Raw genomic sequence first — 27,651 nt, forward strand, 5'->3', positions numbered from 1 at the left:
GAAGCTTCACTCTCGCTGCTCGAGTATGGAACTCCATGCCAAGATACGTTAGTGACTGTGTCGGAGACAGATTCGACTTTGGAAAGTTGATGATCCATCCAAACGTCTGTAGAGTCTCCAGTGTAGCATGTAGACTGAGTTGGCATGCCTCTTGAGAGGGTGCCTTGACAAGTAGATCGTCTAGGTAAGGGATCACCGAGTGTCCCTGAGAGTGCAAGACCGCTACCACTGCCGCCATGACCTTGGTGAAAACCCGTGGGGCTGTCGCCAGACCGAATGGCAGAGCTACGAACTGAAGATGTTCGTTTCCTATCACAAAACGTAGAAAACGTTGATGTTCTGTAGCAATTGGCACGTGGAGATAAGCATCCTTGATGTCTATTGAGGCAAGGAAGTCTCCTTGAGACATTGAGGCCACGACAGAGCGGAGGGTTTCCATCCGGAACCGCCTGGCGTGCACATGTTTGTTGAGCAGCTTTAGATCCAGAACAGGACGGAACGAGCCGTCCTTTTTTGGAACCACAAAGAGATTGGAGTAAAACCCTCTCCCTTGTTCCTGAGGCGGTACAGGAACCACTACTCCTTCCGCTCTTAGGGAGTCCACCGCCTGCAGCAGGGCATCTGCTCGGTCTGGATGTGGGGAGGTTCTGAAGAACCGAGCTGGAGGACGAGAACTGAACTCGATTCTGTACCCGCGAGACAAAATGTCTGTCACCCACCGGTCTTTGACCTGTGACATCCAAATGACGGAAAAGCGGGAGAGCCTGCCCCCGACCGGAGATGCGGAGGGGGGGAGCTGGAAGTCATGAGGTAGCCGCTTTGGAAGCGGTTCCTCCATTTGCTTTCTTGGGGCGCGCGTGAGCCCGCCAGGAATCTGAGCTTCTTTGCGTCCTCTGAGTCCCTTTGGACGAGGAGAATTGTGTCTTGCCCGAACCTCGAAAGGACTGAAACTTCTGCTGCCATCTTTTCTGCTGAGGTTTGCTTGATCTGGGCTGGGGCAAAGAAGAGTCTTTACCCTTGGACTGTTTAATGATGTCAGCCAATGGCTCGCCAAACAGTCTATCTCTAGATAAAGGCAGGCTGGTTAAACATTTTTTGGAACCAGCATCTGCTTTCCAGTCCTTTAACCACAAGGCTCTGCGCAAAACTACCGAATTGGCGGACGCCATTGAGGTGCGGCTGGTAGATTCTAGGACCGCATTGATAGCGTAAGACGCAAACGCGGACATCTGCGAGGTAAGGGACGCCACTTGCGGCACCGCTGGATGTAAGATAGCATCCACTTTTGCTAACCCTGCTGAAATAGCTTGGAGTGCCCATACGGCTGCGAATGCTGGAGCAAACGACGCGCCGATAGCTTCATAGACAGATTTTAACCAGAGGTCCATCTGTCTGTCATTGGCATCCTTAAGTGAAGCGCCATCCTCCACTGCAACTATGGATCTAGCTGCAAGTTTGGAAATCGGGGGGTCAACTTTTGGACACTGGGTCCAGCGCTTGACCACATCAGGGGGGAAAGGAAAACGTGTATCCTTAGAACGTTTAGAGAAACGCCTTTCTGGATGAGCGTCGTGTTTCTGGATTGACTCTCTGAAGTCAGAGTGATCCAAGAAAGCACTTAATTTACGCTTGGGATAGAGAAAACGAAACTTCTCCTGCTCTGCAGCTGCCTCCTCTGCTGAAGGAGCTGGGGGAGAAATATCTAACAGTCTATTGATGGCTGAGATAAGATCGTTTACCATGGCGTCCCCATCCGGGGTATCCAGATTGAGAGGGGTTCCAGGATAAGACTCCTGATCACTCTCATCAGACGCATCACAGAGCGACTGATTGCGCTGAGACCCTGAGCAGTGTGATGACGTTGAGGGTCTTTCCCAGCGAGCTCGCTTAGGGTGGCTGGGGCTATCATCTGAGTCATAATACTCAGCCTGTGAAGCCGGGGACCCCCTTGCAGTCTGGACTAATTCCAACTGAGGGGGATTAGAGGACAGAGACCTCGCCGTGTCCATAGACTGAGCCCCAGGCATGGATTGCAAAGTTTCAAGGATTTTTGCCATAGTCACAGACATATTATCAGCAAAAACTGCAAAGTCTGTCCCTGACACCGGGGCAGGACTTACAGGCGTCTCAGCCTGGGTCACTATCTCTCCTGACTCCGGCTGGCGAAGCAGCACCGGATCTGAGCATTGCACACAATGGGGGTCCTTGGAGCCTGCTGGTAGAGCAGCCCCACATGCAGCACACGCAGTGTACACAGCCCTAGCCTTGGCAGCCTTGCGTTTTGTGGATGACATGTTGCTGCCTCCTCAGAGCGATCTGGGTATACAGCCAGGAAGCGACCTCACAGTGCAAGCAATAAGGAAATATATATATGTCCAGTGACACAGTACACTAATACACACTGAGGCACTAGAGGGGCCAGCTGAAAAGCCGCTTACCGCCCGCTTAAGAGCGGGTGTGTGATCTCCAAAGCCCCCTAGTCCAGGTCTCCCAGAGCCTTGCGTCCTTCCTCCAGCCAGACATGCATGTAATGGCTGCCGGCGTCCTGAGAGAGGAGGGGGGGCGGGCCCTGGGCGTTCCTGACTAAGAGCGGGAAGCCTGCTTCCCTCTGTGCCTAGTGAGAGGGCTGGAGCATGTAAATCAGGCTCCAGCCCTCGTCGCTGCCGTGAAACAGCGTCTCTCCCCTACCCTGATTGACAGGGTGGGGGCGGGAACGAATCGGAGCTGCCGGCGTCCTAGGCCGCAAAAGCCGGGGACTAGATTTATAAACGCCACCGCCGTAAAAGCGCGGTCGGCGTGTCCCCGGCGAACTAAAAGTCACAGCAGCGCCGCCGGTCCAGCGGGGGTCGGCGCTGCGTTCCCACAACACAGAAAAAAGTCCCCCAGTAAACTGTAGGAACACTAGCTCTAGCGTTACGGTCCCCGGCGCACTACAACACCCAGCCAGCCCGGAGTGTGTCTGTGCCTGCCGGGGACACAGAGTACCTGTATGATGCAGGGCCTTGTCCCTGATGGTACTCCTGCTCGGCATCCACCAGGTGCTATGGGTCTGTGGATGGAGCCCGGCGTCAGAGCTTTGAGGCCGGCAGGATCCCACTTCCACAGAGCCCTACAAGGGGATGTGGAAGGAAAACAGCATGTGGGGCTCCAGCCCCTGTACCAGCAATAGGTACCTCAACCTTACAACACCATCCACGGGTGAGAAGGGAGCATGCTGGGAACCCTATATGGGCCCTCTTTTCTTCCATCCGAAATAGTCAGCAGCTACTGCTGACTAAAATCTGTGGAGCTATGCATGGAATGTCTGACCTCCTTCGCACAAAGCTTGAAAACTGGAGTACCCGTGATACCACGGGGGGGTATAGCCAGAAGGGGAGGGGCCTTGCACTTTTTAGTGTAGTGCTTTGTGTGGCCTCCGGAGGGCAGTAGCTATACCCCAATCGTCTGGGTCTCCCAATAGAGCGCTGAAGAAATCTTCCACGTTCTGTGGTAGATCTTAGCAGACGTTGACTTCCTAGCTTGTCTCATTGTGGCTACGACTCCTTGAGATAATCCTGCGGACGCTAGGATCCAGGACTCAATGGCCACACAGTCAGGTTCAGGGCCGCAGAATTCTGATGGAAAAACGGCCCTTGGGACAGTAAGTCTGGTCGGTCTGGCGGTGACCACGGTCGACCGACCGTGAGATGCCACAGATCCGGATACCACGATCTCCTCGGCCAGTCTGGGGCGACGAGTATGACGCGGCTGCAATCGGATCTGATCTTGCGTAACACTCTGGGCAAGAGTGCCAGAGGTGGGAAGACGTATGGGAGCCGGAACTGCGACCAATCTTGAACTAATGCGTCTGCCGCCAGAGCTCTTTGATCGCGCGACCTCGCCATGAATGCCGGGACCTTGTTGTTGTGCCGGGACGCCATTAGGTCGACGTCCGGCACTCCCCATCGGCGACAGATTTCCTGAAACACGTCCGGGTGAAGGGACCACTCCCCTGCGTCCATGCCCTGGCGACTGAGGAAGTCTGCTTCCCAATTTTCTACGCCTGGGATGTGAACCGCGGATATGGTGGATGCTGTGTCCTCCACCCACATTAGAATGCGCCGGACTTCTTGGAATGCTTGCCGACTGCGCGTCCCTCCTTGGTGGTTGATGTATGCCACCGCTGTGGAGTTGTCCGACTGGATTCGGATCTCCTTTCCTTCCAGCCACTGTTGGAAGGCCAGTAGGGCAAGATACACTGCCCTGATTTCCAGAACATTGATCTGAAGGGTGGACTCCTGCGGAGTCCACGTCCCCTGGGCCCTGTGGTGGAGAAACACTGCTCCCCACCCTGACAGACTCGCATCTGTCGTGACCACTGCCCAGGATGGGGGCAGGAAGGATCTTCCCTGAGACAATGAGGTGGGAAGGAGCCACCATTGTAGAGAGTCCTTGGCCGTCTGGGAAAGAGAGACTTTCCTGTCCAGGGACGTTGACTTCCCGTCCCATTGGCGGAGAATGTCCCATTGAAGTGGGCGCAGATGAAACTGCGCAAAGGGAACTGCTTCCATGGCTGCCACCATCTTCCCGAGGAAGTGCATGAGGCGCCGTAAGGGGTGCGACTGGCCTTGAAGGAGGGATTGCACCCCTGTCTGTAGGGACCGCTGCTTGTTCAGCGGAAGCTTCACTCTCGCTGCTCGAGTATGAAACTCCATGCCAAGATACGTTAGCGACTGTGACGGTGACAGATTCGACTTTGGAAAGTTGATGATCCATCCGAACGTCTGTAGAGTCTCCAGCGTAGCATGTAGACTGAGTTGGCATGCCTCTTGAGAGGGTGCCTTGACAAGTAGATCGTCTAGGTAAGGGATCACCGAGTGTCCCTGAGAGTGCAAGACTGCTACCACCGCAGCCATGACCTTGGTGAAGACCCGGGGGGCTGTCGCCAGACCGAATGGCAGAGCTACGAACTGAAGATGTTCGTTTCCTATCACAAAACGTAGAAAACGTTGATGTTCTGTAGCAATTGGCACGTGGAGATAAGCATCTTTGATGTCTATTGAGGCAAGGAAGTCTCCTTGAGACATTGAGGCAACGACAGAGCGGAGGGTTTCCATCCGGAACCGTCTGGCGTGCACATGTTTGTTGAGCAGCTTTAGATCCAGAACAGGACGGAACGAGCCGTCCTTTTTTGGAACCACAAAGAGATTGGAGTAAAACCCTCGCCCTTGTTCCTGAGGCGGTACAGGAACCACTACTCCTTCCGCTCTTAGGGAGTCCACCGCCTGCAGCAGGGCATCTGCTCGGTCTGGGTGTGGGGAGGTTCTGAAGAACCGAGCTGGAGGACGAGAACTGAACTCGATTCTGTACCCGCGAGACAAAATGTCTGTCACCCACCGGTCTTTGACCTGTGACATCCAAATGTCGGAAAAGCAGGAGAGCCTGCCCCCGACCGGAGATGCGGAGGGGGGGGGCTGGAAGTCATGAGGTAGCCGCTTTGGAAGCGCTTCCTCCATTTGCTTTCTTGGGGCGTGCGTGAGCCCGCCAGGAATCTGAGACTCTTTGCGTCCTCTGAGTCCCTTTGGACGAGGAGAATTGTGTCTTGCCCGAACCTCGAAAGGACTGAAACCTCTGCTGCCATTTTTTCTGCTGAGGTTTGCTTGATCTGGGCTGGGGTAAGGAAGAGTCTTTACCCTTGGACTGTTTAATGATGTCAGCCAATGGCTCGCCAAACAGTCTATCTCTAGATAAAGGCAAGCTGGTTAAACATTTTTTGGAACCAGCATCTGCTTTCCAGTCCTTTAACCACAAGGCTCTGCGCAAAACTACCGAATTGGCGGACGCCATTGAGGTGCGGCTGGTAGATTCTAGGACCGCATTGATAGCGTAAGACGCAAACGCAGACATCTGCGAGGTAAGGGACGCCACTTGCGGCACCGCTGGATGTATGATAGCATCCACTTTTGCTAAACCAGCTGAAATAGCTTGGAGTGCCCATACGGCTGCGAATGCTGGAGCAAACGACGCGCCGATAGCTTCATAGACAGATTTTAACCAAAAGGTCCATCTGTCTGTAATTGGCATCCTTAAGTGACGCGCCATCCTCCACTGCAACTATGGATCTAGCTGCAAGTTTGGAAATCGGGGGGTCTACTTTTGGACACTGGGTCCAGCGCTTGACCACATCAGGGGGGAAAGGAAAACGTGTATCCTTAGAACGTTTAGAGAAACGCCTTTCTGGATGAGCGTCGTGTTTCTGGATTGACTCTCTGAAGTCAGAGTGATCCAAGAAAGCACTCAATTTACGCTTGGAATAGAGGAAACGAAACTTCTCCTGCTCTGCAGCTGCCTCCTCTGCAGAAGGAGCTGGGGGAGAAATATCCAACAGTCTATCGATGGCTGAGATAAGATCGTTTACCATGGCGTCCCCATCCGGGGTATCCAGATTGAGAGGGGTTCCAGGATAAGACTCCTGATCACTCTCTTCAGACGCATCACAGGGCGACTGATTGCGCTGAGACCCTGAGCAGTGTGATGACGTTGAGGGTCTTTCCCAGCGAGCTCGCTTAGGGTGGCTGGGGCTATCATCTGAGTCATAATACTCAGCCTGGGAAGCCGGGGACCCCCTTGCAGTCTGGATTAATTCCAACTGAGGGGGATTAGAGGACAGAGACCTCGCCGTGTCCATAGACTGAGCCCCAGTCATGGATTGCAAAGTTTCAAGGATTTTTGCCATAGTCACAGACATTCCATCAGCAAAAACTGCAAAGTCTGTCCCTGACACCGGGGCAGGACTTACAAGCGTCTCAGCCTGGGTCACTACCCCTCCGGACTCCGGCTGGCGAAGCAGCACCGGATCTGAGCATTGCACACAATGGGGGTCTTTGGAACCTGCTGGTAGAGCAGCCCCACATGCAGCACACGCAGTGTACACAGCCCTAGCCTTGGCAGCCTTGCGTTTTGTGGATGACATGTTGCTGCCTCCTCAGAGCGATCTGGGGTATCCAGCCAGGAAGCGACCTTACACTGCAAGAAATAAATAAATATATATATCTGGTGACACAGTACACCAATACACACTGAGGCACTAGAGGGGCCAGCTGAAATGCCGCTTACCGCCCGCTTAAGAGCGGGTGTGTGGTCTCCAAAAGCCCCCTAGTCCAGGTCTCCCAGAGCCTTGCGTCCTTCCTCTAGCCAGACTGCATGTAATGGCTGCCGGCGTCCTGGGAGAGGAGGGGGGGCGGGCCCTGGGCGTTCCTGGCTAAGAGCGGGAAGCCTGCTTCCCTCTGTGCCTAGTGAGAGGGCTGGAGCATGTAAATCAGGCTCCAGCCCTCGTCGCTGCTGCGAAACAGCGTCTCTCCCCTACCCTGATTGACAGGGTGGGGGCGGGAACGAAGCGGAGCTAGGCCGCAAAAGCCGGGGACTGGATTTATAAACGCCGCCGTAAAAGCGCGGTCGGCGTGTCCCCGGCGCACTACAAGTCACAGCAGCGCCGCCGGTCCAGTGGGGGTCGGCGCTGCGTTCCCACAACACAAAAGTCCCCCAGTAAACTGCAGGAACACCAACTCAATCGTTACGGTCCCCGGCGCACTACAACACCCAGCCAGCCCGGAGTGTGTCTGTGCCTGCCGGGGACACAGAGTACCTGTATGATGCAGGGCCTTGTCCCTGATTGTACTCCTGCTCCGTATCCATCAGGTGCTATGGGTCTGTGGATGGAGCCCGGCGTCAGAGCTTAGAGGCCGGCAGGATCCCACTTCCACAGAGCCCTACAAGGGGATGTGGAAGGAAAGCAGCATGTGGGGCTCCAGCCCCTGTACCAGCAATAGGTACCTCAACCTTACAACACCATCCACGGGTGAGAAGGGAGCATGCTGGGGGCCCTATATGGGCCCTCTTTTCTTCCATCCGAAATAGTCAGCAGCTACTGCTGACTAAAATCTGTGGAGCTATGCGTGGATGTCTGACCTCCTTCGCACAAAGCTTGAAAACTGGAGAACCCGTGATACCACGGGGGGGGTATAGCCAGAAGGGGAGGGGCCTTGCACTTTTTAGTGTAGTGCTTTGTGTGGCCTCCGGAGGGCAGTAGCTATACCCCAATCGTCTGGGTCTCCCAATAGAGCGCTGAAGAAAAACAGCTCCCCACCCTGACAGACTCGCGTCCGTCGTGACCACCGCCCAGGATGGGGGTAGGAAGGATTTCCCCTTCGATAAAGAAGTGGGAAGAAGCCACCACCGAAGGGAAGCTTTGGTTGCCTGAGAGAGGGAGACGTTCCTGTCGAGGGACGTCGGTTTCCTGTCCCATTTGCGTAGGATGTCCCATTGAAGAGGACGCAGGTGAAACTGCGCGAAAGGGACTGCCTCCATTGCTGCCACCATCTTCCCCAGGAAGTGCATGAGGCGCCTCAAGGGGTGTGACTGACCTTGAAGGAGAGATTGCACCCCCGTCTGTAGTGAACGCTGCTTGTTCAGCGGAAGCTTCACTATCGCTGAGAGAGTATGAAACTCCATGCCAAGATATGTCAGCGATTGGGCCGGTGTCAGATTTGACTTTGGAAAGTTGATGATCCACCCGAAACTCTGGAGAGTCTCCAGAGTAGCGTCGAGGCTGTGCTGGCATGCCTCTTGGGAGGGAGCCTTGACCAGCAGATCGTCTAAGTAAGGGATCACCGAGTGACCCTGGCCGTGGAGGACCGCGACTACTGTAGCCATGACCTTGGTGAAAACCCGGGGGGCTGTCGCCAGGCCGAACGGCAGTGCCACGAACTGGAGATGTTAGTCTCCTATGGCGAAGCGCAGGAAGCGCTGATGCTCTGGAGCAATCGGAACGTGAAGATAAGCATCTTTGATATCGATCGATGCAAGGAAATCTCCTTGGGACATTGAGGCGATGACGGAGCGGAGGGATTCCATCCGGAACCGCCTGGTCTTTACGTGTTTGTTGAGCAGTTTTAGGTCCAGGACAGGACGGAAAGACCCGTCCTTCTTTGGAACCACAAACAGGTTGGAGTAAAAACCGTGACCCTGTTGCTGAAGAGGCACAGGGATCACCACTCCTTCTACCTTCAGAGTGTCCAACGCCTGCAGAAGAGCATCGGCTCGCTCGGGAGGCGGAGATGTTCTGAAGAATCGATTCGGAGGACGAGAGCTGAACTCTATCCTGTAACCGTGAGACAGAATGTCTCTCACCCATCGGTCTTTTACCTGTGGCAGCCAGGTGTCGCAAAAGCGGGAGAGCCTGCCACCGACCGAGGATGCGGTGTGAGGAGGCCGAAAGTCATGAGGAAGCCGCCTTGGTAGCGGCACCTCCGGCGGTCTTTTTAGGGCGTGACTTAGACCGCCATGAATCGGAGTTCCTCTGATCCTTCTGAGGCCCTTTGGACGAGGAGAATTGGGCTCTGCCCGTACCCTGAAAGGACCGAAACCTCGACTGTCCCCTCCTCTGTTGGGCTAATTTTGGTTTGGCCTGGGGTAAGGAAGTTTCCTTTCCCTTGGATTGTGTTATGATTTCATCCAATCTCTCACCAAACAAACGGTCGCCAGAAAATGGCAAACCGATTAAGCACTTTTTGGCAATCGAATCTGCCTTCCATTCCCGTAGCCACAAGGCCCTGCGTAATGCCACCGAATTGTCGGCTGCAACCGCCGTACGGCTCGCAGAGTCCAGGATAGCATTAATAGCGTAGGACGCAAATGCCGACGTTTGAGAGGTTATGGAAGCCACTTGCGGCACAGACGTACGTGTGAGTGCGTCACTTTGGGCTTGACCCGCTGAGATAGCTTGGAGTGCCCATACTGCTGCGAATGCTGGAGCGAAAGACGCGCCGATAGCCTCATAGATGGATTTCAACCAGAGCTCCATCTGTCTGGCAGTGGCATCCTTGAGTGAAGCCCCATCTTCAACTGCAACTATGGATCTAGCCGCCAGTCTGGAGACTGGAGGATCCACCTTGGGACACTGAGTCCAGCCCTTGACCACGTCAGGGGGGAAGGGATAACGTGTATCCTTAAGGCGCTTGGAAAAACGCTTATCTGGACAAACTCGGTGTTTCTGGACTGCCTCTCTGAAGTCGGAGTGATCCAGAAACATACTCGCTGTACGCTTGGGGAACCTGAAACGGAACTTCTCCTGCTGAGAAGCTGACTCCTCTGCTGGAGGAGCTCAGGGAGAAATATCCAACATCTTATTTATGGACGCAATAAGATCATTCACTATGGCGTCACCATCAGGAGTATCAAGGTTGAGAGCGGCCTCAGGATCAGAATCCTGATAAGCTACCTCCGCTTCATCATACAGAGAGTCATCCCTCTGAGACCCTGAACAATGTGATGAGGTCGAGGGGATTTCCAAGCGAGCTCGCTTAGGCGGTCTGGGACTGCGGTCCGTGTCAGAGACCTCACCCTGGGATCTATGAGACACCCCGGGGAGACATTGTTGTTCCAACTGAGGGGGACTAGGGGGCAGTGATTCCACAGTGCCCATGGTATGAGATACCGGTCTGGACTGCAAAGCTTCTAGTATTTTAGCCATTGTCTCAGAAAGTCTGTCAGTAAAAACTGCAAACTCCGTCCCTGTCACCTGGACAGTGTTAGCAGAGGCTCCGGCTGAGTAAGTGCCACAGGGGCCGAACAGTGCATACAATGAGGGTCAGTGGAACCTGCCGGTAGCGAGGTTGTACATGCGGCGCAGGCAACATAGTAAGCCTGTGTTTTGTCACCCCTGCTTCTTGTGGGCGCCATATTGTTGTCTCCTTTGAGCAACACAACAGGGTATATAGCCAGAAATCAACTGTGCCCATACAGTGTAAAGTATAGCCTGTAAACATATAAACTATAATCACACTTCTGCACAAGTGGGGCCAGCACCTCAGGTGCTGCTTACCGCCCGCTTAAAGCGGTTGTGTGGCCACCAGAATCCCTGCCTGGGTCCCCCAGAGTTTGTCTCCCCTCTGCAGCGTCCTAGGAGCTGACAGGAATGGCTGCCGGCGTCCTGAGGAGAGGAGGGAGCCGTGGGCGTGACCCAGAAAGTGCGGGAGCTGGTGAAGGGGGTGGAGTATGTAAAACATGCTCCAGCCCTCAGTGCTGCCGTGCTGTACAGCGTCCCGCCCTTTCCCTGACTGGCAGGGCTGGGGGCGGGAAGAGAAAGAGACTAGGCCCAAAAGCCGGGGACTCGAGTTATAAGCGCGGCCGCCGTAAAAGCGCGGCCGGCGCAGAGTCCCCGGCGCACTAACAGTCCCAGCCGCGCCTCAGTAAAAACAATGGCGGCGGCGGTCAGCGCTGTAGTCCCCATACACAAATACACTCAGCGACGCTGCAGTGTATAATGGCACAAACGCGGTCAGCGCCGCGGTCCCCGGTGCACTAGCACACCCAGCAATGCTGGAGTGTTGCTGTGCGCGGTCCCCACAGGGACACAGAGTACCTTAAAGTAGCAGGGCCATGTCCCTGAACGATACCCGGCTCCTATCCAGCAGGCTCCTCAGGAGTTGTGGATGAAGCACGGTCTCAGTGCCTGGAGACCGATAGGATCCCACTTCACCCAGAGCCCTAAGGGGGATGGGGAAGGAAAACAGCATGTGGGCTCCAGCCTCCGTACCCGCAATGGATACCTCAACCTTAACAACACCGCCGACAAGAGTGGGGTGAGAAGGGAGCATGCTGGGGGCCCTATATGGGCCCACTTTTCTTCCATCCGACATAGTCAGCAGCTGCTGCTTACCAATCTGTGGAGCTGTGCGTGCATGTCTGCCTCCTTCGCACAAAGCAAAAAAACTGAGGAGCCCGTGGGGTGTATGGGCAGAAGGGGGAGGGCTTTGCACTTTTAGTGTGGTGCTTTGTGCGGCCTCCGGAGGCATAGCCTATACACCCATTTGTCTGGGTCTCCCAATGGAGCGACAAAGAAACGGGCCTTGTGACAGCAAGTCTGGGCGGTCTGGAAGCGCCCTCTGTTGACCCACCGTGAGATGCCACAGATCCGGGTACCACGACCGCCTCGGCCAGTTTGGAGCGACGAGAATGGCGCGACGGCAGTCGGACCTGATCTTGCGTAACACTCTGGGCAGCATCGCCAGAGGAGGAAACACATAAGGCAGTCGAAACTGCGACCAATCCTGAACTAACGCGTCCGCCACCAGAGCTCTGTGATCCTGAGACCGTGCCATGAATGCCGGGACTTTGTTGTTGTGCCGTGACGCCATGAGATCGACGTCCGGCGTTCTCCAGCGGCGACAGATCTCTCGAAACACGTCTGGGTGCAGAGACCATTCCCCCGCATCCATGCCATGACGACTGAGAAAATCTGCTTCCCAGTTTTCTACGCCCGGGATGTGAACTGCGGAGATGGTGGAGGCTGTGGCTTCCACCCACTGCAGAATCCGTCGGACTTCCTGGAAGGCTTGACGACTGCGAGTGCCGCCTTGGTGGTTGATGTATGCGACGGCAGTGGCGTTGTCCGACTGGATACGGATCTGCCTGCCCTCCAGCCACCGATGAAAAGCCAATAGGGCTAGATACACTGCCCTTATTTCCAGAATATTGATCTGAAGGGATGACTATCGGAGTCCAGGTTCCCTGAGCCCTGTGGTGGAGAAAAACCGCTCCCCACCCTGACAGGCTCGCGTCCGTGGTGACCACAGCCCAGGTTGGGGGTAGGAAGGATTTTCCCTGCGATAGAGAATTGGGAAGGAGCCACCACTGAAGTGACGTCTTGGTTGCAAGGGAAAGAGAGACGTTCCTGTCGAGGGAAGCCGACCTCCTGTCCCATTTGCGGAGAATGTCCAATTGGAGTGGCCGAAGATGGAATTGCGCGAACGGGACTGCCTCCATCGCTGACACCATCTTCCCCAGGAAGTGCATGAGGCGCCTTAAGGGGTGTGACTGACTCCGAAGAAGGGATTGCACCCCTGCCTGCAGAGAAAGCTGTTTGTCGCTCGGAAGCTTGACTAACGCTTGCTGGGTATGAAACTCCATTCCAAGGTACGTCAGTGATTGGGTCGGTGTCAACTTGGATTTCGGGAAGTTGATGATCCACCCGAACCGCTGGAGAGTCGCCAGAGTGACAGATAGACTTTGTTGACACGCCACCCGAGACGGGGCCCTGACTAGGAGATCGTCCAAGTAGGGAATCACCGAGTGGCCCTGAGAATGCAGGACCGCCACAACGGATGCCATGACTTTGGTGAAAACCCGTGGTGCTGTCGCCAAGCCGAAAGGCAATGCCACGAACTGGAGGTGTTCGTCCCCGATGGCGAAACGCAGGAAACGTTGATGCTCGGGTGCGATCGGTATATGGAGATAAGCATCCTTGATGTCGATCGATGCTAGGAAGTCTCCTTGTGACATTGAGGCGATGACCGAGCGCAGAGATTCCATCCGAAACCGTCTGGTTCGCACATGTCCGTTGAGTAGCTTGAGGTCCAGAACGGGACGGAATGACCCGTCCTTTTTTGGCACCACGAACAAGTTGGAGTAAAATCCGCGACCACGTTCCTGAAGGGGAACGGGGATCACAACTCCTTCCATCTTTAGAGCGGCTACTGCCTGAAAAAGTGCGTCGGCCTGAGAGGGGGGCGGAGAGGTTCTGAAGAAGCGAGCCGCAGGACGAGAGCTGAACTCTATCCTGTAACCATGAGACAGAATGTCTCTCACCCATCGGTCTTGAACATGTGGCCACCAGGCGTCTCCAAAGCGGGAGAGCCTGCCACGACCGAGGATGCGGTCAGGGGAGGCCGAGAGTCATGAGGAAGCCGTCTTGGAGGCAGAGCCTCCTGCGGCCTTTTGTGGGCGAGACTTGGATCGCCACGCATAGGAGTTCCTCTGGCCTTTCCCCGGCCTGTTGGACGAAGAGGATTGGGACTTGGCGGAGGGACGAAAGGACCGAAATCTCGATTGAACCTTTCTCTGTTGAGGTCTCTTAGGTTTTGACTGGGGTAAGGAGGAATCCTTTCCTTTGGATTCCTTAATAATCTCATCCAATGGTTCGCCAAACAAACGGTCGCCAGAAAACGGCAAACAGGTTAAGAACCTCTTGGAGGCCGAGTCTGCCTTCCATTCGCGCAGCCACATGGCCCTGCGGACTGCCACAGAGTTAGCGGATGCTACAGCTGTACGGCTAGCAGAGTCCAGGATGGCGTTCATGGCGTCACCCATCGGTAGGATGAAAAGGCTGACGCCTGAGAGGTCAAAGACGCAACTTGCGGAGCAGAATTACGTGTGACAGCATTAATCTCAGTCAGACAAGCCGAGATAGCTTGGAGTGCCCACACGGCTGCAAAGGCCGGGGCAAAAGACGCGCCCGTGGCCTCATAGATGGACTTCACCAGGAGCTCTATCTGCCTGTCAGTGGCATCCTTTAGCGATGAGCCATCTGCAACCGATACCACGGATCTAGCCGCCAATCTTGAGACTGGAGGATCCACCTTGGGACAGTGAGCCCAACCCTTAACGACTTCAGATGGGAAGGGGTAACGCGTGTCAGTGAGGCGCTTAGTAAAGCGCTTGTCCGGGACCGCTCTGGGCTTCTGGACAGCGTCTCTGAAGTTAGAGTGATCGAAAAACGCATTGCGTGTACGTTTGGGGAACCGAAACTGGTGTTTCTCCTGCTGAGACGCAGACTCCTCTACAGGAGGAGGCGGGGGAGAGAGATCCAACACCTGGTTGATGGACGAGATAAGATCATTTACTAAGGCGTCCCCTTCAGGTGTATCAAGGTTAAGGGCGACGTCAGGGTCAGAGCCCTGAGCTGCGACGTCCGCCTCGTCCTCCAGAGAGTCCTCAAGCTGGGAACCCGAGCAGCGTGAAGAAGTCGGGGAAGATTCCCAGCGAGCCCGCTTAGCCGGTCTAGGACTGTGGTCCGGGCAGGAGTCCTCCGCCTGGGACCTAGGAGCTATCCTGGGAGCGCGCTGCGGCGCGGACCGAGAGGGGCCTGGAGGCGACGAGCCAACAGGGGCCGGGGCCTGTGAAAGGACCGGTCTGGACTGAAAAGCTTCTAGCAGCTTGGAAGACCATTTGTCCATAGACTGAGCCATGGATTGTGAAAGTGACTCAGAGTTTCTCAGCAAAGAAGGGAATTTTGTTACTTACCGTAAATTCCTTTTCTTCTAGCTCTTATTGGGAGACCCAGACGATTGGGGTATAGCTACTGCCCTCCGGAGGCCACACAAAGCACTACACTAAAAAGTGCAAGGCCCCTCCCCTTCTGGCTATATTCCCCCGTGGTATCACGGGTACTCCAGTTTTAGTGCCAAAGCAAGAAGGAGGAAGCCAATAACTGGTTTAAACAAATTAACTCCGAGAAACATCGGAGAACTGAAAAAACCGTTCAACATGAACAACATGTGTACCCGCAAACAACAAAAAAATCCCGAAGGACAACAGGGCGGGTGCTGGGTCTCCCAATAAGAGCTAGAAGAAAAGGAATTTACGGTAAGTAACAAAATTCCCTTCTTCTTCAGCGCTCTATTGGGAGACCCAGACGATTGGGACGTCCAAAAGCTGTCCCTGGGTGGGTAAAGAAATACCTCATGTTAGAGCTGCAAAAAACAGCCCTCCCCTACGGGGATGTCACTGCCGCCTGCAGGACTCTTCTACCTAAGCTGGCATCCGCCGAAGCATAGGTATGCACCTGATAATGCTTGGTGAAAGTGTGCAGACTGGACCAGGTTGCTGCCTGGCACACCTGTTGAGCCGAAGCCTGGTGACGTAATGCCCAGGACGCACCCACGGCTCTGGTTGAGTGGGCTTTTAGCCCTGAAGGAACCGGAAGCCCCGCAGAGCGGTAGGCCTCTAGAATTGGTTCTTTGATCCATCGAGCCAGGGTGGCTTTAGAAGCCTGCAATCCCTTGCGCGGACCAGCGACAAGGACAAAAAGTGCATCGGAACGGCGTATGGGCGCCGTTCGGGAGATGTAGATTCTGAGTGCTCTCACCAGATCTAGCAAACGTAAGTCCTTTTCATACCGGTGAACCGGATGAGGGTAAAAGGAAGGCAAGGATATATCCTGATTAAGATGAAACGAGGATACGACCTTAGGGAGAAACTCCGGAATGGGGCGCAGCACTACCTTGTCCTGGTGGAACACCAGGAAAGGAGCCTTGGATGACAAAGCTGCCAGCTCAGACACTCGCCGAAGCGATGTGATCGCGACAAGAAACGCCACTTTCTGTGACAGTCGAGAAAAGGAAACGTCCTTTAGAGGCTCGAAGGGCGGCTTTTGCAGAGCAACAAGTACTCTGTTCAGATCCCATGGATCTAACGGCCGCTTGTACGGGGGCACAATATGACAGACCCCCTGTAGGAACGTGCGCACCTTAGGAAGACGTGCTAGACGCTTCTGAAAAAACACAGACAGTGCCGAGACTTGCCCTTTAAGGGAACTGAGCGACAAGCCCTTTTCCAACCCCGATTGCAGGAAGGAAAGAAAGGTGGGCAATGCAAATGGCCAAGGGGATACTCTCTGTGCAGAGCACCAAGATAAGAAAATCTTCCACGTCCTGTGGTAGATCTTAGCAGACGTTGACTTCCTAGCCTGTCTCATTGTGGCTACGACTCCTTGAGATAATCCTGCAGACGCTAGGATCCAGGACTCAATGGCCACACAGTCAGGTTCAGGGCCGCAGAATTCTGATGGAAAAACGGCCCTTGGGACAGTAAGTCTGGTCGGTCTGGCAGTGACCACGGTCGACCGACCGTGAGATGCCACAGATCCGGATACCACGATCTCCTCGGCCAGTCTGGGGCGACGAGTATGACGCGGCTGCAATCGGATCTGATCTTGCGTAACACTCTGGGCAAGAGTGCCAGAGGTGGGAAGACGTATGGGAGCCGGAACTGCGACCAATCTTGAACTAATGCGTCTGCCGCCAGAGCTCTTTGATCGCGCGACCTCGCCATGAATGCCGGGACCTTGTTGTTGTGCCGGGACGCCATTAGGTCGACGTCCGGCACTCCCCATCGGCGACAGATTTCCTGAAACACGTCCGGGTGAAGGGACCATTCCCCTGCGTCCATGCCCTGGCGACTGAGGAAGTCTGCTTCCCAGTTTTCTACGCCGGGGATGTGAACTGCGGATATGGTGGAGGCCGTGGCTTCCACCCACATCAGAATTCGCCGGACTTCCTGGAAGGCTTGCCGACTGCGTGTCCCCCCTTGGTGGTTGATGTATGCCACCGCTGTGGAGTTGTCCGACTGAGTTCGGATCTGCCTTCCTTCCAGCCACTGCTGGAAGGCTAGTAGGGCAAGATACACTGCTCTGATTTCCAGAACATTGATCTGAAGGGTGGACTCCTGCGGAGTCCACGTCCCCTGAGCCCTGTGGTGGAGAAACACTGCTCCCCACCCTGACAGACTCGCATCTGTCGTGACCACTGCCCAGGATGGGGGCAGGAAGGATCTTCCCTGAGACAATGAGGTGGGAAGGAGCCACCATTGTAGAGAGTCCTTGGCCGTCTGGGAAAGAGAGACTTTCCTGTCCAGGGACGTTGACTTCCCGTCCCATTGGCGGAGAATGTCCCATTGAAGTGGGCGCAGATGAAACTGCGCAAAGGGAACTGCTTCCATGGCTGCCACCATCTTCCCGAGGAAGTGCATGAGGCGCCGTAAGGGGTGCGACTGGCCCTGAAGGAGGGATTGCACCCCTGTCTGTAGTGACCGCTGCTTGTTCAGCGGAAGCTTCACTCTCGCTGCTCGAGTATGGAACTCCATGCCAAGATACGTTAGTGACTGTGTCGGAGACAGATTCGACTTTGGAAAGTTGATGATCCATCCAAACGTCTGTAGAGTCTCCAGTGTAGCATGTAGACTGAGTTGGCATGCCTCTTGAGAGGGTGCCTTGACAAGTAGATCGTCTAGGTAAGGGATCACCGAGTGTCCCTGAGAGTGCAAGACCGCTACCACTGCCGCCATGACCTTGGTGAAAACCCGTGGGGCTGTCGCCAGACCGAATGGCAGAGCTACGAACTGAAGATGTTCGTTTCCTATCACAAAACGTAGAAAACGTTGATGTTCTGTAGCAATTGGCACGTGGAGATAAGCATCTTTGATGTCTATTGAGGCAAGGAAGTCTCCTTGAGACATTGAGGCCACGACAGAGCGGAGGGTTTCCATCCGGAACCGCCTGGCGTGCACATGTTTGTTGAGCAGCTTTAGATCCAGAACAGGACGGAACGAGCCGTCCTTTTTTGGAACCACAAAGAGATTGGAGTAAAACCCTCGCCCTTGTTCCTGAGGCGGTACAGGAACCACTACTCCTTCCGCTCTTAGGGAGTCCACCGCCTGCAGCAGGGCATCTGCTCGGTCTGGATGTGGGGAGGTTCTGAAGAACCGAGCTGGAGGACGAGAACTGAACTCGATTCTGTACCCGCGCGACAAAATGTCTGTCACCCACCGGTCTTTGACCTGTGACATCCAAATGACGGAAAAGCGGGAGAGCCTGCCCCCGACCGGAGATGCGGAGGGGGGGAGCTGGAAGTCATGAGGTGGCCGCTTTGGAAGCAGTTCCTCCATTTGCTTTCTTGGGGCGCGCGTGAGCCCGCCAGGAATCTGAGCTTCTTTGCGTCCTCTGAGTCCCTTTGGACGAGGAGAATTGTGTCTTGCCCGAACCTCGAAAGGACTGAAACCTCTGCTGCCACTTTTTCTGCTGAGGTTTGCTTGTTCTGGGCTGGGGTAAAGAAGAGTCTTTACCCTTGGACTGTTTAATGATGTCAGCCAATGGCTCGCCAAACAGTCTATCTCTAGATAAAGGCAGGCTGGTTAAACATTTTTTGGAACCAGCATCTGCTTTCCAGTCTTTTAACCACAAGACTCTGCGCAAAACTACCGAATTGGCGGACGCCATTGAGGTGCGGCTGGTAGATTCTAGGACCGCATTGATAGCGTAAGACGCGAACGCGGACATCTGCGAGGTAAGGGACGCCACTTGCGGCACCGCTGGATGTAAGATAGCATCCACTTTTGCTAAACCAGCTGAAATAGCTTGGAGTGCCCATACGGCTGCGAATGCTGGAGCAAACGACGCGCCGATAGCTTCATAGACAGATTTTAACCAAAGGTCCATCTGTCTGTCATTGGCATCCTTAAGTGAAGCGCCATCCTCCACTGCAACTATGGATCTAGCTGCAAGTTTGGAAATCGGGGGGTCAACTTTTGGACACTGGGTCCAGCGCTTGACCACATCAGGGGGAAAAGGAAAACGTGTATCCTTAGAACGTTTAGAGAAACGCCTTTCTGGATGAGCGTCGTGTTTCTGGATTGACTCTCTGAAGTCAGAGTGATCCAAGAAAGCACTTAATTTACGCTTGGGATAGAGGAAACGAAACTTCTCCTGCTCTGCAGCTGCCTCCTCTGCTGAAGGGGCTGGGGGAGAAATATCTAACAGTCTATTGATGGCTGAGATAAGATCGTTTACCATGGCGTCCCCATCCGGGGTATCCAGATTGAGAGGGGTTCCAGGATAAGACTCCTGATCACTCTCATCAGACGCATCACAGGGAGACTGATTGCGCTGAGACCCTGAGCAGTGTGATGACGTTGAGGGTCTTTCCCAGCGAGCTCGCTTAGGGTGGCTGGGGCTATCATCTGAGTCATAATACTCAGCCTGTGAAGCCGGGGACCCCCTTGCAGTCTGGATTAAATCCAACTGAGGGGGATTAGAGGACAGAGACCTCGCCGTGTCCATAGACTGAGCCCCAGGCATGGATTGCAAAGTTTCAAGGATTTTTGCCATAGTCACAGACATATTATCCGCAAAAACTGCAAAGTCTGTCCCTGACACCGGGGCAGGACTTACAGGCGTCTCAGCCTGGGTCACTATCTCTCCTGACTCCGGCTGGCGAAGCAGCACCGGATCTGAGCATTGCACACAATGGGGGTCCTTGGAGCCTGCTGGTAGAGCAGCCCCACATGCAGCACACGCAGTGTACACAGCCCTAGCCTTGGCAGCCTTGCGTTTTGCGGATGACATGTTGCTGCCTCCTCAGAGTGATCTGGGTATACAGCCAGGAAGCGACCTCACAGTGCAAGCAATAAGGAAATATATATATGTCCAGTGACACAGTACACTAATACACACTGAGGCACTAGAGGGGCCAGCTGAAAAGCCGCTTACCGCCCGCTTAAGAGCGGGTGTGTGATCTCCAAAGCCCCCTAGTCCAGGTCTCCCAGAGCCTTGCGTCCTTCCTCCAGCCAGACATGCATGTAATGGCTGCCGGCGTCCTGAGAGAGGAGGGGGGGCGGGCCCTGGGCGTTCCTGGCTAAGAGCGGGAAGCCTGCTTCCCTCTGTGCCTAGTGAGAGGGCTGGAGCATGTAAATCAGGCTCCAGCCCTCGTCGCTGCCGTGAAACAGCGTCTCTCCCCTACCCTGATTGACAGGGTGGGGGCGGGAACGAATCGGAGCTGCCGGCGTCCTAGGCCGCAAAAGCCGGGGACTAGATTTATAAACGCCACCGCCGTAAAAGCGCGGTCGGCGTGTCCCCGGCGAACTAAAAGTCACAGCAGCGCCGCCGGTCCAGCGGGGGTCGGCGCTGCGTTCCCACACACAGAAAAAAATCCCCCAGTAAACTGTAGAGACACTAGCTCTAGCGTTACGGTCCCCGGCGCACTACAACACCCAGCCAGCCCGGAGTGTGTCTGTGCCTGCCGGGGACACAGAGTACCTGTATGATGCAGGGCCATGTCCCTGATGGTACTCCTGCTCGGCATCCACCAGGTTCTATGGGTCTGTGGATGGAGCCCGGCGTCAGAGCTTTGAGGCCGGCAGGATCCCACTTCCACAGAGCCCTACAAGGGGATGTGGAAGGAAAACAGCATGTGGGGCTCCAGCCTCTGTACCAGCAATAGGTACCTCAACCTTACAACACCATCAACGGGTGAGAAGGGAGCATGCTGGGGGCCCTATATGGGCCCTCTTTTCTTCCATCCGAAATAGTCAGCAGCTACTGCTGACTAAAATCTGTGGAGCTATGCGTGGATGTCTGACCTCCTTCGCACAAAGCTTGAAAACTGGAGTACCCGTGATACCACGGGGGGGTATAGCCAGAAGGGGAGGGGCCTTGCACTTTTTAGTGTAGTGCTTTGTGTGGCCTCCGGAGGGCAGTAGCTATACCCCAATCGTCTGGGTCTCCCAATAGAGCGCTGAAGAAAGAGGCGAACTCTGTCCCTGCCGCCTGGACAGGGGGAGCAGGGGGGTCTACATGAGCCGAGGGGCCCACTAGTGTCCGAGGCTCCGGCTGAGCAAGCGAAACAGGGGTCGAGCATTGCTCATAGTGAGGGTAGGTGGAACCCGCAGGTAACATAGCCCCACAAGAGGTACAGGCCGCAAAAAAACCCTGTGCCTTAGCAGCTTTGCTCCTTGTGGACGACAAGATGTTGTCTCCTAGGAGAGTGATCACTGAGGGTATATGGGAAAGAAGGGAATTTTGTTTACTTACCGTAAATTCCTTTTCTTCTAGCTCCTATTGGGAGACCCAGACAATTGGGTGTATAGCTTCTGCCTCCGGAGGCCACACAAAGTATTACACTTAAAAGTGTAACCCCTCCCCTCTGCTATACACCCTCCCGTGCATCATGGGCTCATCAGTTTTGGTGCCAAAGCAGGAAGGAGGAAACTTTTAAAATTGGTCTAAGGTAAATTCAATCCGAAGGATGTTCGGAGAACTGAAACCATGAACCAAAAGAACAATTCAACATGAACAACATGTGTACACAAAGAACAACAGCCCGAAGGGAACAGGGGCGGGTGCTGGGTCTCCCAATACAGCGACAAAGAAAAGGAATTTACGGTAAGTAAACAAAATTCCCTTCTTTGTCGCTCCATTGGGAGACCCAGACAATTGGGATGTCCAAAAGCAATCCCTGGATGGGTAAAAGAATACCTCGATAAAAAGAGCCGAAAACGGCCCCCTCTTATAGGTGGGCAACTGCCGCCTGAAGGAGTCGCCTACCTAGGCTGGCATCTGCCGAAGCAGAGGCATGCACCTGATAGTTTTTCGTGAAAGTGTGCAGACTCGACCAGGTAGCCGCCTGACACACCTGCTGAGCCGTAGCCTGGTGTCGCAATGCCCAGGAAGCATCTACGGCTCTGGTAGAATGGGCTTACAGCCCTGCAGGAATTGGAAGCCCACAAGAACGGTAGGCTTCAAGAATCGGTTCCTTGATCCACCGAGCCAAGGTTGACTTGAAAACCTGAAATCCCTTACTCTGGCCCGCGAGAAGGACAAAGAGCGCATCAGACCGGCGCCGGGGCGCCGTGCGAGAAATGTAGAGGCGGAGTGCTCTCACCAGATCTAATAAATGCAAATCCTTTTCACATTGGTGAACTGGATGAGGGCCCAAAGAGGGTAAGAAGATATCCTGCTTGAGATGAAACGGGGATACATTAGGGAGAAAGTCCGGGACCGGACGCAGAACCCCTTATCCTGGTGAAACACCAGGAAGGGGGCTCTGCATGATAGCGCTGCTAGCTCAGACACTCTCCTGAGTGATGTGACTGCCACTAGGAAGGCCACCCTCTGCGAAGGGCGAGATAGAGAGACCTCCCGCATCGGCTCGAAAGATGGCTTCTGAAGAGTCGTCAGCACCCTGTTAAGATCCCAGGGTGCGAACGGACGCTCGTAATATGGGACTATGGTCAACCCCCCTGCAGGAACGTGCGGACCTGCGGAAGCCTGGCTAGACGCTTTTGAAAAAACACGGAAAGCGCCGATACTTGTCCCTTGAGATAACCCTGATGACGCTAGGGGCCAGGGCTCAATGGCCACACCATCAGGATGAGGGCCGCAGAATTCAGATGTAAAAAAGGCCCTTGAGACAGCAAGTCTGGTCGGTCTGGGAGTGCCCACGGTTGACCCACCGTGAGGTGCCAGAGATCCGGGTACCACGATCTCCTCGGCTAGTCTGGAGCGACGAGGATGGTGCGGCGGCAGTCTGACCTGATCTTGCGTAACCCTCTGGGCAGTAGAGCCAGAGGAGGAAATACATAAGTCGAAACTGCGACCAGTCCTGAACTAACGTGCCTGCCGCCAGAGCTCTATGATCCTTGGACCGAGCCATGAATGCCGGGACTTTGTTGTTGAGCCGAGACGCCATTAGATCGACGTCCGGTGTTCCCCAGCGGCAACAGATCTCTAGAAACACGTCCGGGTGAAGAGACCATTCCCCTGCTTCCATGCCCTGGCGACTGAGAAAATCTGCTTCTCAGTTTTCTATGCCCGGGATGTGAACTGCGGAGATGGTGGAGGCTGTGGCTTCCGCCCACAGCAGAGTCCGCCCCCTGGTGGTTGATGTACGCAACCGCCGTGGCGTTGTCCGACTGAATTCGGATCTGCCTGCCTTCCAGCCACCGCTGGAACGCCTTTAGGGTTAGATACACTGCCCTTATCTCCAGAACATTGATCTGAAGGGAGGACTCTGTCGGAGTCCAGGTTCCCCGAGTCCTGTGGCGGAGGAAGACCGCTCCGCACCCTGACAGACTCGCGCCCGTCGTGACCACAGCCCCGGCTGGGGCCGGAAAGATTTGCAAGGGAAATAGAGGCGTTCTTGTTTAGGGACGTTGTCCGATAGAAGCGGACGCAGACGAATCTGCGCAAGGGAACTGCCTCCATTGCTGCCACCATCTTCCTTAGGAAGTGTAAGAGGCGCCTTAAGGGGTGTGACTGGGTCCGAAGGAGAGAGTGCACCCCTGTCTGTAGTGAGCGCTGTTTATGCAGCGGAGGCTTCACTATCGCTGAGAGAGTATGAAACTCCATCCCGAGGCAAGTCAGTGACTGGGTCGGTGTCAATCTTGACCTTGGAAAATTGATGATCCACCCGAACCTCTGGAGAGTCTCCAGAGCAATGGTCAGGTTGAGTTGACATGCCCCCCAGGAGGGTGTCTTGACTAGAAGATCGTCTAGGTAAATGATCACCGAGTGGCTCTGAGAGTGTAGGACCGGCACCACTGTTGCCATGACTTTGGTGAAGACTCGACCTGATGGCGAAACGCAGAAAGCGTTGATGCTCTGGTGCAATCGGCACATGGAGATAAGCATCCCTGATGTCGATTGATGCTAGGAAGTCTCCTTGGGCCATCGAGGCGATGAAAAGCGGAGAGATACCATCCGGAACCGTCAGGTTCTCTGTCTGTTGAGCAGTGTGAAGTCCAGAACGGGGCGGAGTGATCCGTCCTATCTTGGTACCACGAACAAGCTGGAGTAAAAACCGCGACTACGTTCTTGAAGGGGAACGGGGATCGCAACTCCTCCTGCCGTCAGAGTGTTCACCGCCTGAAAACGTGCATCGGCTCGCTCGGGGGGCGGAGATGCTCTGAAGAAACGAGTCGGAGGACGAGAACTGAGCTCTATCCTGTAACCGTAGACAGAATGTCTCATCCATCGGTCTTGGACATGTGGGGACCGCTCCCCTGACCTGGACCGCCATGCAGAAGAGGTTCTCTGGCTCTTCTGTGGCCCGTTGGACGATGAGGATTGGGACCTAGCTGAGGGTGCTGAGGTCTCTTTGGTTTGGGCTGGGTAAGCACGAGTCCTTTCCCTTGGACTGCTCAATCGTTTCATCCAATTGTTCGCCAAACAATCGGTCGCCAGAAAAAAGCAAACCGGACAAGAGCTTCTTGGAAGCAGAATCTGCCTTCCATTCGCGTAGCCACATGGCCCTGCGGACTGCCACCGGAGTGGCGGATGCTACCGCTGTACGGCTAGCCGAGTCCAGGACAGCATGCACGGCGGAGGATGAAAATACCGACGCCTGAGACGTCAAAGACGCTAATTGTGGAGCAGAGTATGACCGCATTAATCTCAGACAGAGCAGCTGAGATAGCCTGGAGTGCCCACACTGCTGCAAAGGCTGGGGCAACGGACGCGCCTATGGTGCCTGTCCGTGGCATTCTGGAGCGTTGAACCGTCAGCCACTGCTACTACTGATCTAGCCGCCAGTCAAGAGACTGGTGGGGCACCTTGGGACACTGAGCCCAACCCTTAACAACGTCAGAGGGGAAGAGACAACGTGTGTTATAAGGCGTTTAGTAAAAACGCTTGTCCGGGAAAGCCCTGTGCTTCTGGACAGCATCTCTGAAGCCTTGAGAGCCACGTCCGGGCAGAGTCCTGGGTTGCGACCTCCGCCTCATCCTCTAGAGAGTCCTCAAGCTGAGACCCTTGATGAAGTCGGGGAAGATTCTAAGCAAGGCCGCTTAGCCGGTCTGGGACTGCGGTTCGTGCCGGAGTCCACCACGTAATAACTAGAGGCCACCCCAGGAGCACGCTTCGTCGCAGACCGAGATAGGCCTGGGGGCGATCCCGCAGTGCCCGGGGCCTGTGTAAGGGGCCGGTCTGGACTTCAAGCTCCTAGTATCTTAGCAGACCATTTGTCCATAGCCTGAGCCATGGATAGTGAAAATGACTCAGAGAGTTTCTCAGCAAAAGCTGCAACTCTGTCCCTGCCGCCTGGACAGGGGACGCCGGCGGAGCTCAACCAGTGCCCCCGGCTCCGGCTGAGCGAGTGCCACATGGCCCGAGCAATGCTCACAGTGATCACTGAGGGATACATATGTACAGCCGAACTGTGAAAATGCATACAAACATTATATATCTATATATACAGTTCAGCACTCTAGGGGGCCCAGCACCGAGAAGAAGCCCCCTGGCGTACCGACCGCTCAAGCAGTGTGTGTGCTGCTTAAAAACATGGCTGTCGGCGTTTACAGTGGAGGGGGGAGCCGTGGGCGTAACCCCAAAAGTGCGGGAATCTGGTGCCCCGAGTGAAACGTGAGGGGGGTGGAGGACAGCCGAGTGTGCTCCAGCCCTCACTGTCGGCCTCAGACTGACCGTCCCGCCCTTCCCCTTGACTGGCAGGGCCGGGGGCGTGAGTGTAAGGCACTAGGCCGCAAAAGCCGGGGGCTAAAGTTAAAACCGCGGCCGGCAGGCAGGCGCGGTCGGCGCGGTAGTCCCGTACCAACCCCGCAGTCGCTGCCAAATCTGAGGCCAAGGTGCTCCATGCACCGTCCCCAAGGGGACCCTGAGTACCTGTGCGGGGATCTGTGCCGTAGAGTGCTTAGTGAGGGGGACGGAGGACAGCCAAGTGTGCTCCAGCTCTCACTGTCGGAGTTAGACCGACCGTCCTGCCCTTCCCCCTGACTGGCAGGGCCGGGGGCGGGAGTGTAAGGCACTAGGCCGCAAAAGCCGGGGACTAAAGTTAAAACCGCGGCCGGCAAGCAGGCGCGGTCGGCGCGGTAGTCCCGGCGTCATACCAATCACCGCAGTCGCTGCAGCGTCTGAGGTCAAGGTGCTCTATGCACCGTCCCCAAGGGGACACAGAGTACCTGTAGATGCAGGGCCCTGTCCCTGATGATACTCCGTCTCCTGTCCGGCAGAATCCCACAGGGGCTGCGGAGGGAGGCTGGTCCCAGTGTCTGGATGACCGGATAGGATCCCACTTCCCCAGAGCCCCTAAGGGATGGGGAAGGAAAACGGCATGTGGCTCCGGCCTGTGTACCCGCAATGGGTACCTCAACCTTAACAACACCGCCGACTTAGTGGGGTGAGAAGGGAGCATGCCGGGGGCCCTGTTAGGGCCCTCTTTTCTTCCATCCGATATAATCAGCAGCTGCTGCTGACTAAAATGTGGAGCATTGTGTGAGTGTCAGCCTCCTTCAACACAAAGTATAAAAACTGATGAGCCCGTGATGCACGGGAGGGTGTATAGCAGAGGGGAGGGGTTACACTTTTTAAAGTGTAATACTTTGTGTGGCCTCCGGAGGCAGAAGCTATACACCCAATTGTCTGGGTCTCCCAATGGAGCGACAAAGAAAAGGGGTATACAGCCCGACCGAACAGATATATATATTTATATATACGTATCTATTCCGGCACCCTAGGGGGACCAGCACCGGGTGACCGGTGTGGCTTACCGACCGCTAACAAGCGGAGTGTGTCCTTCAGATTCCCTGCCTTAGGTCCCCCGGAGCTGCAGAGCTGTTCACTGAGAATCCTCCACCGGCAAAATGCCAAAAAATGGCTGCCGGAGCTCTCAGGGGAGGAGTGGAGCCGTGGGCGGCGCCAGGAAAGTGCGGGAATCTGGGGTCCCCACAGTGATCAGTGAGGGGGGAGGAAAACATGCAGGATGCTCCAGCCCTCACATCCGACGTCAGGGTGGTAATCCCGCCCTTACTCCTGACAGGCAGGCCCGGGGGCGGGATTTTTGCGACTATGCCGCGATGAAGCCGGGGACTAAATTTGAGACCGCGCCCGACAAGCAGGCACGGTCGGCGCGGAAATCCACCGGCCTTCTCAATTCAGCAGCTGCCGCGGCTTCCGGGAACAAGGTGCGCTCCCTGCACAGTCCCCAATGGGGACAAAGAGTACCTTTGAGTTGCAGGGCCCGGTCCCTGAGGTTGAAGAGGCTCCGGTCCGGCAGGTTCCCACAGGGGCTGCGGAGGGAGCACGGTCCCAGTAAATGGATGACCGCTTAGGATCCCACTTCTCCCAGAGCCGCTAAGGGATGGTGAAGGAGACGGCATGTGGCTACAGCCTCCGTACCCGCAATGGGTACCTCAACCTTAACAACACCGCTGACGTAGTGGGGTGCGAAGGGAACATGCCGGGGGCCCCGTGGGGGCCCTCTTTTCTTCCAACCGACATAACCAAGTATGAGAATGCATGAGTGGATGTGTGCCTCCTTCCACACAAAGCAT

The 27,651-nt window shown here is 55.3% G+C and overlaps 1 protein-coding gene across 1 annotated transcript in view; it reads right to left on the minus strand.

Moving 5' to 3' along the window:
- Positions 1 to 27,651, minus strand: part of KDM3A (lysine demethylase 3A) — a 201,614-nt gene that overhangs the window by 85,558 nt on the left and 88,405 nt on the right. The gene's annotated exons all lie outside the window — the stretch shown is intronic.

Source organism: Anomaloglossus baeobatrachus, chromosome 1 (assembly GCF_048569485.1).
Source record: "Anomaloglossus baeobatrachus isolate aAnoBae1 chromosome 1, aAnoBae1.hap1, whole genome shotgun sequence".
Lineage (NCBI taxonomy): Eukaryota > Metazoa > Chordata > Amphibia > Anura > Aromobatidae > Anomaloglossus > Anomaloglossus baeobatrachus.